The sequence below is a fragment of the Mastomys coucha genome, unplaced genomic scaffold (genome assembly GCF_008632895.1).
Source record: "Mastomys coucha isolate ucsf_1 unplaced genomic scaffold, UCSF_Mcou_1 pScaffold21, whole genome shotgun sequence".
NCBI lineage: Eukaryota > Metazoa > Chordata > Mammalia > Rodentia > Muridae > Mastomys > Mastomys coucha.
The window spans coordinates 187030144-187046878 of NW_022196904.1; the positions used below are offsets into that span (position 1 = coordinate 187030144).

General features: G+C 48.2%; 1 protein-coding gene across 5 annotated transcripts in view; it reads left to right on the forward strand.

The window, feature by feature from the left end:
- The window catches only part of Vti1a (vesicle transport through interaction with t-SNAREs 1A), a 306273-nt gene that overhangs the window by 286421 nt on the left and 3117 nt on the right, over positions 1 to 16735 (forward strand). The gene's annotated exons all lie outside the window — the stretch shown is intronic.

The following is a 16735-nucleotide window of genomic DNA, read 5'->3' on the forward strand; positions in this document are numbered from 1 at the left end:
CTCTCTCTCTCTCCCTCTTGCTCTCTCTCTTTCTCTTTCTCTCTCTCTCCCTCTTCATATATATATGAAGAAAAGAAAAAGTTTAAACCCCACCACCCACTCATCAGGTGATTGGAGACTCTAGTTGTAAAAATGTGCTGCAGGCAGAAGTTCTGAAAACCCCAGAAAGTGTTGAAAACATCTCTAAACAAGGCGTTTTTCTCCTGCACCTTTCTTGCTAAAGGTCCCAATTGCTGCCAAGAAAACTAGTGAGAATGTTAGCTGCCAAATAAAAAATTTATGACAGTGTTTGGCAAAGGACGATCTTGCTGCTTGTTTTCTACATTTCCACGAGGCATTTGAAGGCAGCTTCTTTCTTCCTTCCCCCCGAAGTCCTCCATATACACTTTGGGTACGTAAACCTTACTGATCACTGTTCTGAGCCTGTTCTCCAATAAAAGAGCAAAGTCTTATAAAGTAGGATTAAACAATATAACTTTCTTCCCGTTCAGTAACCTCTGAAACTGAGGGAGCAGCCTTCAAGTGGAATGTGTTGCAGAGAAGCGGAGGGAGATGTGGTGACTGCTTGTTTAGAATAAACACATCCATAGGAGGAACAAGGGCCTCTCAATTCAGAAGCATAGACTCTTCTCAGAACAGCGAACCTTCGTGTGCCCTGATCCACACACACCTCAGCACATTCACAGATAAGGAATTAGGAGCCAGGGAGCAGGAGGCATTGTCCCCAAGGTCACAGACACATGCAGGAGCCCTCCTGGGAACAAAGCCTGACTCTCATCTGGGAACTGCAGTATCCAGTACTTTGTAACTCAGCACTGACTTTGTTCCTATCACACACAGACATGAGCACATGCACGTGCGCGCGCGCACACACACACACACACACACACACTCACTCACTCATCGAACTCATGGCAACTGTAACATTTGTGTCTCTAAAACTCTGCAAAAACTCAACACATCAAAATAGAATCAGAATACATTGGTGATTACTATTAAGATGGTATTATGCACAGCTATCAATTAAGCCTCCTGGCTAACTCAGGAATCTCTCAAATTGATGGCGGGGCCTCTGTATAAGACAAAGAGGTGTCTCAGAAATCAATTTGGATGTTAACAGTAGTGCTTACAGAGACTGGTGTGCACATTTATACTTCAGAAGCTCTTACATGGGTTTAGGTAAGATGTCTAGGTAAGCAGGCTGACTTGGTTTATCTGTTCAAAGCAGTTGCTACCCAAGGCCTTCGGTTGTGCTTGGCTAGTGTGTATCTCAGCATCGGGGCTGAGTCGGAGTCCGTGTGGTTCCTGTCCTAACCTGGTTTCTGTCTAGAGCTTATGCAGTCTTCACACCCACCATGATACAGGAGTCCCGGCTGAGCTGTGGCCACGTGAAGGTTGGATGCAAAGTGCTTCAGACAGAGCAGGAATAGGCAGATTATTTCCGACAGCATTAGGAGGTACGGAGGAAGATTAGTTCGACATGAGGCAGCTATCATAAGCAAATTAGAAAAGCTCCCCAATTAAGAGAAGAGACCTGGGTGTGTGCTGTTTATGGTCTGCAGCTGAAAGGCAAAGTGTCCGTGTTACGGGCTGCAGTCCTGATTTAAGCTGAAATGTTGGCATCTCCTATCAGCACGTGTTAGCATCTGAGGCTTGTGTACAGCCTTCCAAATGAAGTAAATCCCTGCTCTTGCCGCTAACTGGTCCCCATTCTAAGGCACCATACATTGGGCAATCTTTTTCCTTGGCCCTGGAATAATCTCTAGGGCATATTATAATGTTTCTGTGCCAGGGGTATTTAACACGATTCCAATGTACCACACTTCATCTCCCGTATTTGTTTGTCACAGGAACCTGTGTCATGCAGAAGTCATAAAAAAACAAAGCATTGCAGAATGCCAGATGCTACAAATGTAACCATATACTTAAAAAGCTGCCCCTGGGTGGCACCGCTCAAAATCTGCCCCTGGGCTTGAGAGTTGAACAGACTTCTCTGCTAAGCTACGGATTGTTCTCCAGCAAGAGGCACGGCTTTGCTTCTGAGGTCTCTGTGCCTGTTCCTTTTCACCAAGTCTATTCTGTTCTCTCTTGCTTCTTGACCTCTGCTGTTTGCCATGGAGGAATGTGTGGCAGACACCCTAAGCTGACCTTCCACCCTCGGCTAAGATCTGATAGAGCCATACTCCATTTTTGTTTTTGTTTTTGTTTTTAAGACCCAAATGTATTTCAAATTAGTTTTTATCTTCCTAAATTTTAAATAACTATAATGGGAATTCATTTTGCAGTGTTTTTATTTTTGTTCTTTTTCAATATATTTATTTACCTGTTTGTTTCCTGGCAGTCCTGGGGTTCCAACTCAGGCCTCCTTCCACTAGGCAAGCACCTTACCACAGACCGGCACTCCTACTCCACACTTCCCTGTGTCTCATCTAAGAAACGATTGGCAGAGGAGGAAATGAATTTTCTGATTTAAAAATAGTATGCGTTCATTTTGAAAATATTTGCAAACTGCAAAGAACTATAGAACTATATGTATACAAATATATGATATAGAAATGTCTATGTAGAAATAGATGATGTGGAAATGTATATGTAGAAATTAATTTGCTTGTATCGTCTAGACATACTCATATTTCAAGTGTGCCTTTGCAAGTTCTGCTTTACACTTACACGTGGGTTTTCTTTTTCTAAAATTGAGATCGGTCTTTTTTTTTTTTTTTTTTTGAGATCGGTCTTAAAATATACACTACCAAGTATGATCAGTTTTAAAATACACACTACCAAGTGCAGCCTTAACTTTTTTGCTTAACGTGTCGTGGGCGAGATGCTCTGTGCTGGGATGTAAACCTCGGACACTTTGGGAACATCCATGAATTTGTTTGGTGTGTGTAATGGACTTGTACACTTTCTTTTCTGAAAGTCAATACCTAAGTGGCATCTGTAGTGACTGTTAAGGCACCAATATCAGTCATCATCCAGTATCATCACATTGTCAGCCAGTATCACATCATCACGATCCCCGTATCTCTTTGAGCAATGGCTGCTGTTCTGTTCTTGCATAGGCTCATCCAGGCATCCTCAGAAGCCATGAGGCAGGAGAGAAGGACAGACATTGCTGTTCCAGACTTACCCATAAATGCAGAGTGACCCACCTGCTTGGACAGCCACATGGAGCTGAGCTCAGGGCGTGGCCTTTGGGACTTTGGCCAGTGGCTGGCTGAGTACCACTGGACATGTTATCTCACCAAACCTCAGTGTTCTAATCTAAAACCAGGAACTGTGGTGCTTTGGTCATAAAATCTTTATGATAATGAAATGAATTCATGTGATGTACAGAAAGACATCCCCAGTGTGCTCAGGTGTGCATGGAGGAGAAGAGCCTCAGGTGTCAAATGCAGCAATGGAATCTTGATTCACTATAACTGTGACCTGGGAACACTTCAAGTAAAACCCAGCCCGGTCTTTTACAAAATGAGCTCTGTGTCAGGACATGGGTCTCCCTGCTGCCCGGGCACAGACAGCTCCTGGAAAGGATTGCTTCTCTGAGCACCTCCCACCACTGGAGAAGAACTGGTCCTCCTAGGCCCTTAAATCTGCTGCTCTGGGGAGGAGGAGGCATTTCCAGAGCCAAGCACCTCTCGCCAGCTAACTTGATAGTTCTCTATCAGCTAAGCCGTCGGTGAACACATTGATCTATTTTTACTTTCCTTCCCATTCTGCCGTTCTGCCTCAGCTAGACCCATGATTTCTCTGAACCAGATGGGCAAAATTGATTTTTATTAGTCCACTGGCCTTGTGGAAAATTATCTCCTGAACTGGTTTTCATGGGGAGACTCAAAGCACAGCACAGGGTGAAAACTAAGCCTATAGCAGTCAGAACTGTTGTCTGAAATGTCTTCAGACGGCAAGGCTGAATTTATTGCACGGAACAAGTACGAGCGGGGCGGAGGTGTGCCTGCGTGCTCATTATCACTGGAAGGGAGAACCAAAAAGCCGAGTAAAAAATTAAATTTTAATAATGCCCATGATATTTTCTAAATCTTTCCTGACAGAAAGATTCTCATTATTTTTATCTGTCTCCAAGTGGGTTCTTTTAGAGGCATCTCAGAGATGGCATCAGCTTGATTATTTCCTGGGCTTTAAAGCATCTGCGAAAGGAAAGAGAAAGACAGACAGACAGACAGACTGACATCCTTGAGACTGTTAAAGGAAGGGCCGCAACCATGCTAACCTCTCAGGTAGTGCACTTGCAGCTGGCATTGGCTAGAAGCGCCTTCTGCTTTCACTAAAGGGGACCACACCGTTCAGACAACTATCGTAAACACGCACAAACAAAGGGGGCTCCACATCTACTGCTGCTGCCTGTGACCTGGACCCAGGCTCTCCCACCCTTCCCCGTCAGTTTGGAGTTTGGGGAGATTCTAGAAATTTCCCACTCTGACCTCCAAAGGATTTTCAAAGAAGTAGGGAGACCTTACTGCCTCGGTGAGTGTGAACGCTGGCTTTCCGTGTAGCCTGTGGCACAGAACTGTTGAGGGCAGGAGGGAAACTGAGGCCTTGCGAGTTCAAGCGGCCAGCCTACAGTGGTAGATTCTTTCCATTTTCTTATCTTTGTAGAATGTACAGCCATTTTCCTAAATGCATACAATACAATGAAAGCATGGCTATAGAAAAGGAAGGCAGGACTAAGGTCAGTGCCCACTGTGCGTGTCTAAGTAACGGACCACTAATTTATCCATGGGCAACTGCCAGCTGGCTCAGAGAAAGGGATGGGTTCAGCTCCATGAATCAATACCTATAAGATAAAGCCCAGATCTCTCTCCTACTCCAACTAGAGAGAATGACTTCCCATGAGTCTCTACCATAGGATACATGCTGAGCTGGGTAATAAACGGTGTGCTCCACCATTTGTTTGGGGAGATACAGTGGGTCCCGCCAGACAGCTTCTTACTGCTCCTGGCTCTTCTGTGGACCAGATCAAATGGTAGTCCATGTGCCAACCAACGGTGTCCGCACAATTGCTGATGTGGGCACCCAGAACTGGCTGCCCCCAAGGAGAGGGAGGACGGATGCCTACTCCCACATACACCCCCGCCTGGTCCTCAGGCTTCTGAGCAAGCCCTTTCTGTCAGCCTGACCTTTGTTGAGTCTGCCAGTGTTTCTTAGAGTCCAGCTTGTCATCTGTTAGCCAGTAGGGTCTCAGACTTCGCCCTCCATCGTGAGAATGAAGGCTAAGGGAGTTGGAGGGCAGAGTCCCCAGAGAACAAAAAGTTGGCTTTGGCAGATCCCAGGCACCTTCGGCCCAGCCCCACAAACAGGCTCTCTGGTCCATCACTGGTGTCCCTACTTACTGCAGCATTGGGGACTCCAGACCGCAGAAGACTTGGTCCCAGGTTCTGGTCCTCAAGGGTCCCCAGGCTCTTTGTTCTCTGTGTCGTCACTTTAGAGATGGAGAAATAGGGGCACAGAATTCTCAACAGACTATGGGTAGAGGCGATCCTCCAAACGTTCTTTGCCATCCAGAGCCAGCAGGGACCCCTTCTGAACCCATCTCATAGACAGGGTTGAGCCCGCTGTTGGGAGTCAGCAGCTAGATCTCTCTAAGCCAAGACCATGAAGGTCAAGGGGCTGCCGATGAGCACCGAGGGCCTGACCTCTGCCTGTGCTCCCCTGACCTTGAGAGTGCCTACAAAGGATGTGCAGGCCGGCTTGTGAGCACTGCTGACCTTTGGCATGGTAGTTAAAGACTGGTTACGGGCTGAGTTTAGATACTTTCAGTGCAAGGCCAGACTATTCATGCTCACATACAGGCTGATCCTCTGGCTGAGAGAGCCACGGGGTCAGGAGAGCTGGGCTTCCTGTCTCCAAGAGAGAAAGGCAGGACTGTTGCACGGCCTGCCCACCTTCACTCCAGTGTGTTCTCAGTCATAATTAAGAGTTTCCAACAAGTCCCACAGTCTCTGCCATTCATGCGTGCTTTGTTAGTCAACTCAGTTTAAGAAAGCACTGACTTGGTTGCCAAAGTTTAAAACGTGTTTTATAGATCAGGTAACCTGGGTCCTAAGGTGAGGGCGACGCTCGCCCTCCAAACAGACAGAGTCATGATTTCTCTGGAGTCTGAGGAATCTGGGGCCCTCGAGCTAGGAGCTGAGGCTTGCCAGCGGGAGGACAGGAAGGTTGCTTCTTAAGGACCAAGTGCGGGTGAGACACCCCTCAAAAACTCCCGTACAGGGTACTCAACAGGAGCTGAAGGGCTGGGAAGCACCAAGCCTGTGTATGGAGGAACTCAGTCACAGTTGACAGTCTGCTTAAGGCTGACAGCCTTGCCAAGGCCACCCCAAGAGTGGGTGTCACCTTCTCCCTAGGTAGGCCTGAGCCATCCAATGAGGCTTCTAATAAATGAGAGTCATTGGGAAGCTAAGCAGACATCATGAGCATAGCATCCCCAGTCAGATGGCTTCTGTGAGGATACTACCTGAAGACAGCAGAGCGCCCTTCCGGCAGCCCTTTCAGCCTTTCCCTGTTCTGCCAGCTGCTCTCTCCTTACACCGGCTCCAGCGGCCATACTAATTACATCTTCACAGATCCAAAGCCTTCCTATGACATGGATACTCATCTATAACAGTTAGGAAGAAGTAATTGTCAAAAATTGTATGTACAAGGCCAAGAGCAGACCCTTTAAGAAGATGTTAGTAAGCTGTAGCACAGGCCAACTGACATTCCATCCTCCTCACTGCTCAGGTGACCATGTGTGTGCCTGGAGTAGATGAGAGACAGTCCTTGAAAGACAGTGTCCTGGTGAGTGGAAAATAAAACCAAGCAAGGAGGAGGAAAAAGAGGAAAAGGAGGAGGAAGAGAAAGGGGAGGAGGAAGAGGAAGTAGTAGTATAGTGGTGGTGGTGGTGGTGGTGGTAGTAAACACAGGTCACTAATTATCATCTTAACTTACTGCATATTTACATTAGACACTAAGGGAAGATCTGGTTGGCTTTGGTTAGCCATACTATATGTATTATAGGCTGAGAGTCTATATTCCAGAATCTTCTACCTGAAATTTGAATGTCAGTTTGGATTTCGGAACATTTCATATTTTTGCACTAAAGATAATCAACTGGTAAGATCTATATAAATATTCTAAAATCTAGAAAGCTTCTGGCCCCAGGCATGCTACGTAAGAATAATTTCAAAGAAAAACAGAGACCTCAGGCTTCATCCTTTAAAGAACCAAAGGGGAGGGCAGATTGAGGAAAAGCATAAGACTGCCTGGTGTGGTGATAAATACCTTTAATTCCAGCCCTTGTGGGGACAGGCAGGCAGAGCTCCGAGAGTTCAAAACCAGCCTAGTCTTCAGAGAGGATCTATCTCAGACACAGGACACCTCATAAATTAAGCAATCCATGTTTCCTGAAAAGGCACCTGTCTCCCTCTGCTTTTCTCTCTCAGCTTCAGCCTGGATTTTGGGACCACTGTTTGCAGCCACCCCATGGCCCTCTTCATATTATATGGAGATAGGATGAAATTAGGCTCAGTAAGAGATGAGACTGCTGTTGAGCGTCAGGTCACCATTGTCCATCACATGGATGTGGTGGTTTGAATGGGACTGTCCCCCACGGGCTCTGGCACTTGAACCCTCAGTTCTCAGTTGGTGGCCCTGTTTGTGGGGCTCTGGTGTAGCCTTAGGGGAAGTTTATGACTGGGGGTAGACTTTGAGCTTTCAGAGCCTTTGACTGTTCCCAGTACCCACTGTCTCTGGTTCTTAGTGTGAGCTCCTAGCTGGTGGTCCAGCCACCACAGCTGCTACCTCAGACTCCGCCTCTGGGACCAGGAGCCCAGATGAACTCTTCCAGAAGTAACTAATACACAGGGTGGGTACCACTGGCCACTCAGAGGAGGATTGTCCCATGAGACAAGAGTGGGACAATCCTTAGAGCTCATAGGGCTTACAGTTCTCTCCTCTAAAGTCAGGAGTCTAGGCCTAGGTCCAGAGACCTTTGCCAGCCCCAGCAGTCTGCGAGCCTGGAAGGGACTGTACACACCTTGCGTCTCTGGAGCATCATTTTTGAATTCTCTTCAAGACGGTCCAAGTCCTTTGATGGAAGCAAGCCACCTTGATCCTATATGAAATTGGTAGCCAGTAAAGCTGCCCACCAGGCCTCCCGCCGTCACCAAGTCCACATTTAAGAATGGCAGCGGCTGCGGCACCCGGGCTGCCATGTGAGGTACACACTTGGCAGTGCAGAGCTCAGTGTAGCTGCACATCACTGATCAAAACCCCTTGGCCCTCGCAGGCCTGACAGGTTCTTGTTGGCTGCTTTCCCAGGCTGGGGAGGGATCTGAGCTGGCCAATGGGAAGCCCCCTTTCCCTTTTGATGTTGATGTCCCCACCTTGGAGACAAGGCTCAGCCCTGTCAACTTGAGGGCCCACTAGATAGAGACCCCTGAGGATCAGAGCCAGCAAGCTGAGCAGGCAGCAGCTTCCTCTACGGTCTGTGCTTCCCAGCCAGCTTCTGGAAGTTTCCCAGGCAGCTTTCCTACCTGGGGCAACTGGAACCTTTCATTTGCCCCAAAGTGGCACCTCCTTTTACGAAAGTATTTGCCAACCGCATACGCATGAAAGGGCTTCGCCTCCCAAAGTGCTTTAAAATCTTTAATGACCTGATCCTCTTATCCCTGCATGGCTGATAGGTTGATTGACATTGTTTGGGAAGGAACCGAAGCTTAAGTGTCATGGAGTAGCTTTCTCTAGGTCACTCCAGGCAAAACCAGGATTTCGTGCACATGACAAATTGCCCCAGCCCTGGCATGGCTCTAATCACTGTCTTTGCTGTCAGCTCTGGCATTGATGGCTAACTGTGGTGCCCAAAGCTCACATGCGGTAGGAACTCAAGTTTCCCCATCTTCTTCAGACATTCATACATTCTTTAGGTATTTGATCACACTTGCTGTAGCTTTCCGTGTGGCTTCTGTGATGTCCACCCATGACTGTTTTCTCTAGCTAAGACGGGCCATGTCCCATATCTCATAGCCTTGAGGCTGGGGTAGGCAAACAGGGCCATGTGTCACATCCAGCCCACTGCCCATTTCTCTGTGTCCCACAAGCTGAAATGGTTTTATATATCTTATATAATGGAAAAAATTTCAGAAGAACATTTGTTGGAAGATCATATATAATTCAAATTCACGTATTCCTAAGGTTTTATCATAACATAGCCCATTTTCATTTATGCCATGACTACTCTCTACAGAAGCAAAGTTGAGTAATTGCCAACAGAGGCCATATTATCTACATGGCGGGAGGATCTTTCTAACCCCTCAGTTCACATGTGGAACCTATAGGCCTTCAGTGTGTGACCTCTCTTGAATCTTCTTTGTGATATTTGCTAAGATGAGGCTGTATGAGAATAGGATGTCCTTGTAAAAACTTAAAATAAAAAAAAAACTAAAAAAAAAAACTTAAAAAAAAAAGGACTATAGATGTGCACACACAAAGAATACTGCTTGCAGAGTGTGGGGAGCAGAGGATTAGATGTAAACCCGGGGACCTCAAAAAGTCCTGACTAACCATCAGAACAAAAGAGGGCAGCTTGCAATGGCCTGCCTGCAGCCCCCAGGAGCATGCGCTACAGCACCTTCACTCCGGGTTTCTGCCTGCAGCCCCCAGGAGCATGCACTACAGCACCTTCACTCCGGGTTTCTGACCTCCAGGGCTGCAAGATTTCTGTTGCTTAATCCAGCCAGTCTGAGGAACTCCACCTTAGGCCAGCTCCGTCAGATTACTATGGTTACCATCTGACCCTTTGTAGAGCATATCTGCAGGTCCCTGCTAAGCTAAGTAGAATTTGGGAATGGGATCTGTGCTGAGTTGAGGAAAGACTCAGGCCCCAGCTCCTGCTTCTTGGATTCCTTGCTAGAGAGCTTGCTTGTATCTCCATCTATCAGAACTCATCCTTCTCATGCCCCTCCTTAGGGCTACCAGGTCACAGACTATGTCAAAGTGGATGTCAGCAAAAGTGAACTGTTAACTGCTGCTGATGGCTCCAAAGGTTGGCCCAGCTGAACCATGCCAGGCCCAAGTGCAGTAGTGGGTGGGATGAGACTGGTTCTAGAACATTCCCCCAAAGCTCCCATCTCTCTCTGCCTTTTAGAAGCTGCTCAATCTGCTCATGAGGAGAAATTCTCATTCAGAGATGGAAGAATGCACAGTTCCTGGAGTTCCTGGGAACTCAGGCTGCACACAAAGCTTCCAGAGAGTGAGCTCAGAGCTGCCCTTCCTTCAGGGGAGGCTTGAGATAAATCCACTGTGGAGTGCGGGGAAGCACTGTGAAAGGAGCAGTGCCGTGGGAAGCCATCATGGTGCCCAAAACACGACCAGTCACTGGCCTGAGAACTCATTGTTTGCTCTCTAGGGATGGCAAAGGAGAGGGCCTTAAATGACATGGCTTCAAGCATCAGAAATGGTTTCTTGCACAGTTTCAAAGTCCTGAAGTCTGAAGCCAAGAAGTTGACCGAGCCTTGCTCTCCTCAAAGAGTTGGTCCTTCCTTGGCTCTTCTAGTTTCTGGTGTTGCTCTTCAGCTTATGGTTAGCAAAACTCCAGTTTCTGTCTACTTCTGTCTACTCTTCTGTGGCCTTATCGCTCCCGTCCCCCTGGGAACTGTTGATACAAGGACACGGGGCCACGTCAAATCCAGATTATGTCTTTTCAAGATTCTTAATGAAGACTTTATTCCAAATGAGGTCCTTTGCCTTATAAGCTTTTAGGTGAGCTGACTTTGGGGGACGGGGGAGGCACTGTCCAATGCGGTATAGTTGAAGGTGAAAATTCCCAACTACATTTGCCTACACCAAAAGGGCTTGTCTATAATGGTAAGTTTAAATGTGACCCTTCAGGTGTGGGGCTCACAGACAGACCCAGAATTCACAGGATGTCTTCATTTCTTTCTCTTTGTTGACCCTGAACTCCACTGGCAGGAGACATGCTCCTCTCCAGCACCATGGTTAGAGTCATCTTCAGTAGGCCACCATGGTCCCTGCAGTTAGACCCAGTAGGGAGGGATCAGACTTTTCTCTCGATTCTCTTGGGAAAGCCCCAGCAGACTTTGTGGTTTGGGTGTCAGGCCAGCTTTTGAACACTTGTTTCTGCAAGAAATAGAGAGTTCTAATTGGTAGGACTTGCCTGTGAACCAAGATGAAGCCCATCCCAAGGCAGGCTCCAGGTAAGGTGCAAGCCGTGCCAGCCCTTGTGTACACGTGAGGGGAGGGCACTGCGAGGGGAGGGCACTGCGAGAGGAGGGCACTGCGAGGGGAGGGCACTGCGGTCATCCTTACTGGCCGGTGGCCGGCACTACACTGTAGGACAGCCCTGCCTACGCTGTACTTGTGTGCAGGAACCCCTTCAAGGTCAGTCCTGCCTTCCAGGTGACCTCAGTCCTCAGGCTCTTTGGCTCACGTGACCTTGACCCCCTGCCTCAGATTCCTAAGTAGCTGGACCTTTGGATGCCTTCGCCGTCACACCCTGCACAAGCTTTTTTTTTTTTTAAATATCTCTACCAAGCTCTATGTCAGAGAGATACAAAAGATAAAAGAGATTCAGTCTGTGGAAGGGCCACTTTCTACCGGAGAGAACTTCACAGAAACAGAAAACCAGACACCTGTGTGGCTAAGCATAGTGGGAAGCAAAGCGAAGGGAAATCCAAGCTTGACATGGCACGGTCCGGAAGCCCTTATTAGAGGGCGCCATAGATCAAAGACTCGGGGAGGAAACTCAGGGACTCAACCTGAAGTGCTTTCTGGTTACAAATAATAGAAGACCCAAATCAAACAGTCTTGAAAAAAAATGAAGTTAATTTATTTTCTCATATTAATCAAAGTTCAAAGGAAGGGTGGCTTACTCTAGAAGTTCATCATGCCTTCAGGGTGGGGTCCTAGGTGTCTGTCCTTCCGTGGCCAAGCTTGTTTCTTAGGTCAACTTCCTCACAAAAAGAAAATGGCTGCTAGCAGGCTCCAGTCACTGTAGCCAGGGAAATGGAGTGAGCATACTGGCTATCCTTGCTCAGGTCACACCTCCACCTTTGCAGCCAGGGGTGGCATGGGATGCTGCAGCCGGCCCTTACCTGTGCCTGTCAGGATGCAGAGTGGCCTGGGCAGCTTGCCACGAGCTCGTGGACACCATTGCCACTGAACGTGCAGCAGCAGCCCCAGCTGAAGAAGCTCTCGGGTCTTCCATGAGAAGACTCGTGACCGATTGGATGCAAAAGGAGCCCAGCTTCAGGCTGGCAAGGTGACTGGGCAGGTAGAGATGCTTGCTGCCAAGCCTGCTAAATTGAGTTTGGTTGAAAACTGTACATAGTGAAAGGAAAAAAAAAAAAAAAAAACAGATCCTCTGGGCTGCCCTCTGAACTCCACATGGACACTGTGGTGTGCACACAAGTAAATAAATATGTAAATAAATAAATGTAATTGTAATGCCTATTTAAAAACCAACCTTTGAAGAGAAACAATAAATGAATCATCAAGTGTAGCATGAAATATTAAAAAAAAAAAATCCACATTGTCCAGTCAAGGAAGGAGTTCCGAGCCATTGTCAGACCACGGCTGCTGGGCCGTGTGCACCCAAGCTTCACTGCACCTAGGTGTCCCTTCACCTTGACTGAGAGGGTGGGTGGCAGTTACACTGCAGCAATCCCCACACCAATCACCTTTGAACCTTCGGGTCTCCTGTGGACCCAGGAGAGGCCACAGGACAGTGACCATCCAGGTGTCACCGCGGTCTCTGGAATGTTCAGGCTCTGTATCAAAATATGGAGATAGGTACCCCAGTAGAGGATGGAACACCGAAAGTCAACTGCATACCATGTTAATGCGCAACACCAAGGACCAGGACAGGGCAGTGAGTGCTGGACATCTCAAGAAGTGCCCTGAAGAATGTCCTCGGCAGTCCAGTCCCAGTGCCCCTCACACTGGAGGAGATGAGGGAGCCACCTGCCTCCTTCCTGTGAACCAGCCTTCTGTGATTCTGCATGCCACACACAGGAGCAGTTTCCAGAAGGGGAGGAGACGGGCAATAGAAGATTAACTGCTCCCTGGGTTCCACATAAGGATCAGTGTTTTCAATAATACTGTGTGAGTTTAACCTCAAAGTAAATGGTTAATTCATCTTATATCAACAGCACTGTGATTCATAATGTAAACTTGGAGAATTCTTGATGTTTCGGGCCCACATTCCTTTTAATTTGCCTCTGCATTCTTTTAAAGCCACAGTGTGCTCACTTGATAAAATGCAGCGTGCAGATGCACGGCTTTCTGCCTGCAGGCGATTTAGCCGGGCTGGTTCCGTGGACGTCTTCTTTCAAGTGTATACTCTTTCTTAAATTATTTACTGGGTAAACACACTTTGCATTTTCAAGAGGGACATTAAGACTGTTTGCTGCTGGCCTAGTGAAACATCAAGGCCCCTTACCCAGAGTTAACAGCAAGTTACTTGGGGCTGCCCCCAAAGTTCTTTTCTGGCTTGCTAGCAGAGTTCCTTGACCTGGCTGGCTCTTCTGACTCCTCTCAACTCTACAAGTGTGCATTCAGTTCTGATGCCCAGAATGATCAGGATTGGCCAGCGGCAAAGGCCAGCGACTGTTTCCCAGGCTTCCTCACAGCTGGGGTCTGCCACTGCCAGCCTTTACATCCCCTCTCCCTTCCGGGTCGGTCCTGTCCATTCAGGTGGGTCATTTCTGTCCCCAGAGAGACATATTTGCTGAAGCACTTCGCAGTCCAAAGCTAGGCTGACAGCCTAGCCTCTCTAATTCCTTCTGCCCTTCATCTCAAATGTCCCACATCCCTTTCTGTAGTAGTGCTGCCGATGTTTTCCACCGCGCACACTCAGGAGCCCAGGTGGCCAGTCATTCTTCTACCTTCTGGGAGAAGAGCCAGGGCTGCTCTGTGGAGGCAGTGTAGCGTGTGTGTGTGGCTCCATCTTTAGGGGCTCATTTCAACTTTGACCACCGTCCTTTCCTACCCTAACATTTTCCTGCCAAGGGAATTTGCTCAGATCTCTTCTGCACTCTTCCTAGAATGGGATGCTTCCACTGACCAGCGGCCATGCTCGGTCGTCACTGTCCCTGGAAAGTTAGTTCCCTGTCCTGCTCCCAAGTGCCAGCCACATCTAAAGCATGATGTCCAGGCTTTAGAGATGAATTCTACCTGCTCACTACTGACAGATTCATCAGAGCAACAGGGCCATAGTGACAGGGATGCCAGTGGGCATGGCTACCCAAGGCAGGGGACAGCCCTCTTAAGAAAAGTTAGGACTTGGGGACTCCTGAGGGCTTATGTTACTACCATGTTCCAGACTAAACTAGTAGCACCCATGGTTACCCATCCTGCCTGTCCATCGTGGATGCTTTCGACCCTCACCCTGCGCTGTAGGTGGGACACACTAACAGACGAAGAGCCACACACCATGGCAGGTCACTAGGGCAGAACTTTTAAAGTTTCGTGCTTTGAATCTGCAGTCCTGCTGAGACTCAGTTCTCCTGATTTCTTTGGTAAATCTGACATGTGTGGTAAACCTCAGCAAATGGGAGCTGAGGGGGCCATTCGAAGACTTGCCTCCCTCTCAGAGGAAGGGACAAAAACCAACTAGAATGTTAAAGGAAGCCTAAGTAGGTCCAGCCATTGTTCCTAATTAGCTTCACTTTAGTAAACTGGAGTCCTATTCTTATTTACTTAGTGAGTGGGACGGAGGCTCCTTCCTGCCTCCTGGGTAAATACGGCCTGTTAAGTCTGAATTAGCTGTCATCACAGAAGAATAATGCTGGACACAGGCTTTCTAGTGGGACAAGAAGAAATAAACAAGACAGCTCTTTCGAGGAGCCTCCTGTGATAAATGAGGACAGAGCACACCATTCATCTCCGTGAGAGGAGCGGACATGGCTACTCAGGCAGCTTTGCGGAAGACGTGTCAGCAAATGGCGATCATTTTGTAACCTGTCAGGAAGAGAGGGAACCCGTCCTGTTAGGGGCCACAAGGGAATGGACCACTCTAATGGGATAGTATCCATCCACCCGTGAAGAAGGAAGGGTGGGAGGGAAGGATGCCACCAAAACGGCAACCTGATGTCATCCTCCATTCTGGGTCGCAGAGACCCTGGGAAGGTTCCTCTAAAAATGCTCAAGTGGAAGCCTGACTCAGTCCCACATGCCCCTCCCTGTGGAAGACCCTGTCCAGGGCCCCATGTGCATGGGAGGACACAGAATTCTGCATGTGCCTCTGGGTAGGTAGGATGGAGTTGCTTCAGGCTTGAAGCCAGTGGGCAGCCGGCTAGACAGCCAGCCTCTTTGGGTTTCTATTTCGGTGCGCTCTGTAAGAGCAGCGAGCGTGGGCGAGGCTGTTTGACCCAGGTTCCCTTTGAAAGACTCAACAAAGCATTGTGGTGTGCGACCTCTTTTCTCCGAATGAGGTAACAAATTATGAAATCACTTCAGCGGAAGCACTCTGCAGGCATCCAGAGCGTGTGCCTCCTCTGCCTGTCTTCCTGAGGTCAGCATCCAGGGCTGGACCAAGGGACAGGCAGCCCCTAGAGGGCCTTCCCACAGCCGCTCACTAGGCACCTTGAGGACGGTCTGTTAGCTCTCATTTCTCATTTCCATCTTTTTTTTGCACTGGGGAGCATATGTAACGTTTCTTCCTGGCTTGACGAAGCCATGAGTCTCGCTGACAGGTGACGGCCTCCCAACCTGAGCTGCAAGTTTGACACTTGCTTCTTAATCCTGTCTTCTCCCTGCTAGGGCTCCCTCGCTTTTCCTGGGGTATTTTTGTTCGGGTAAGTACCTCACTGACATGTTTCCTTGGAGTCTTCTCCTTTCATAGGAAACACTGGGAAAAAAAAAGAGTAAGGCTTGTCTCACATTCTAAATTAAAAAGAGATGCTCACATGGGTCCCTTGATCACTTAAGGAGGCTGCGTGGTACCCAAACCCTGGAAAGCCTGTGGTTCCCCTTAGCTTTCTGGTAAGCATTCTCTGAGTGCAAGCACCATGGAGTTGTTCATAGAACTGGAACCAATATCTCTCTCTCTCTCTCTCTCTCTCTCTCTCTCTATCTCTCTCTCTCTCTCTCTCTCTATCTCTATCTCTATCTCTTTTTCTCTCTCTGTATGTGTATATGTGTATCTGTGTATGTGGCTGTGGTTGTGTGTATGTCTGTATCTGTCTATATGTATGTTTGTGTATGTGGCTGTGGCGGTATGTGTGTATATGTGGCTGTGTGGCTGTGTGTATGTGTGTGTATGTGGCTGTGTGGCTGTGTGTATGTTTGTGTATGTGGCTGTGTGTATGTGTGTGTATGTGGCTGTGTGGCTGTGGCTGTGTGTATGTTTGTGTATGTGGCTGTGGCGGTATGTGTGTATATGTGGCTGTGTGGCTGTGTGGCTGTGGCTGTGTGTATGTGTGTATGTGGCTGTGGCTGTGTGTATGTGTATGGCTGTGTGGCTGTAGCTGTGTATATGTTTGTGTATGTGGCTGTAGTGGTATGTGTGTGTATGTGGCTGTGGGGGGGCTGTGTGTTATGTGGCTGTGTGTGTGTGTGGCTGTGTGTGTGGCTATGTGTGTATATGTGGCTATGTGTGTGCATGTGTGTGTGTATGTGTGTATGTGGCTGTGTGGCTGTGGCTGTGTGTATGTGTGTATGTGGCTGTAGTGGTGTGTGTGTGTGTGTGTGTGTGTGTGTATGTGTGTATGTGGCTGTG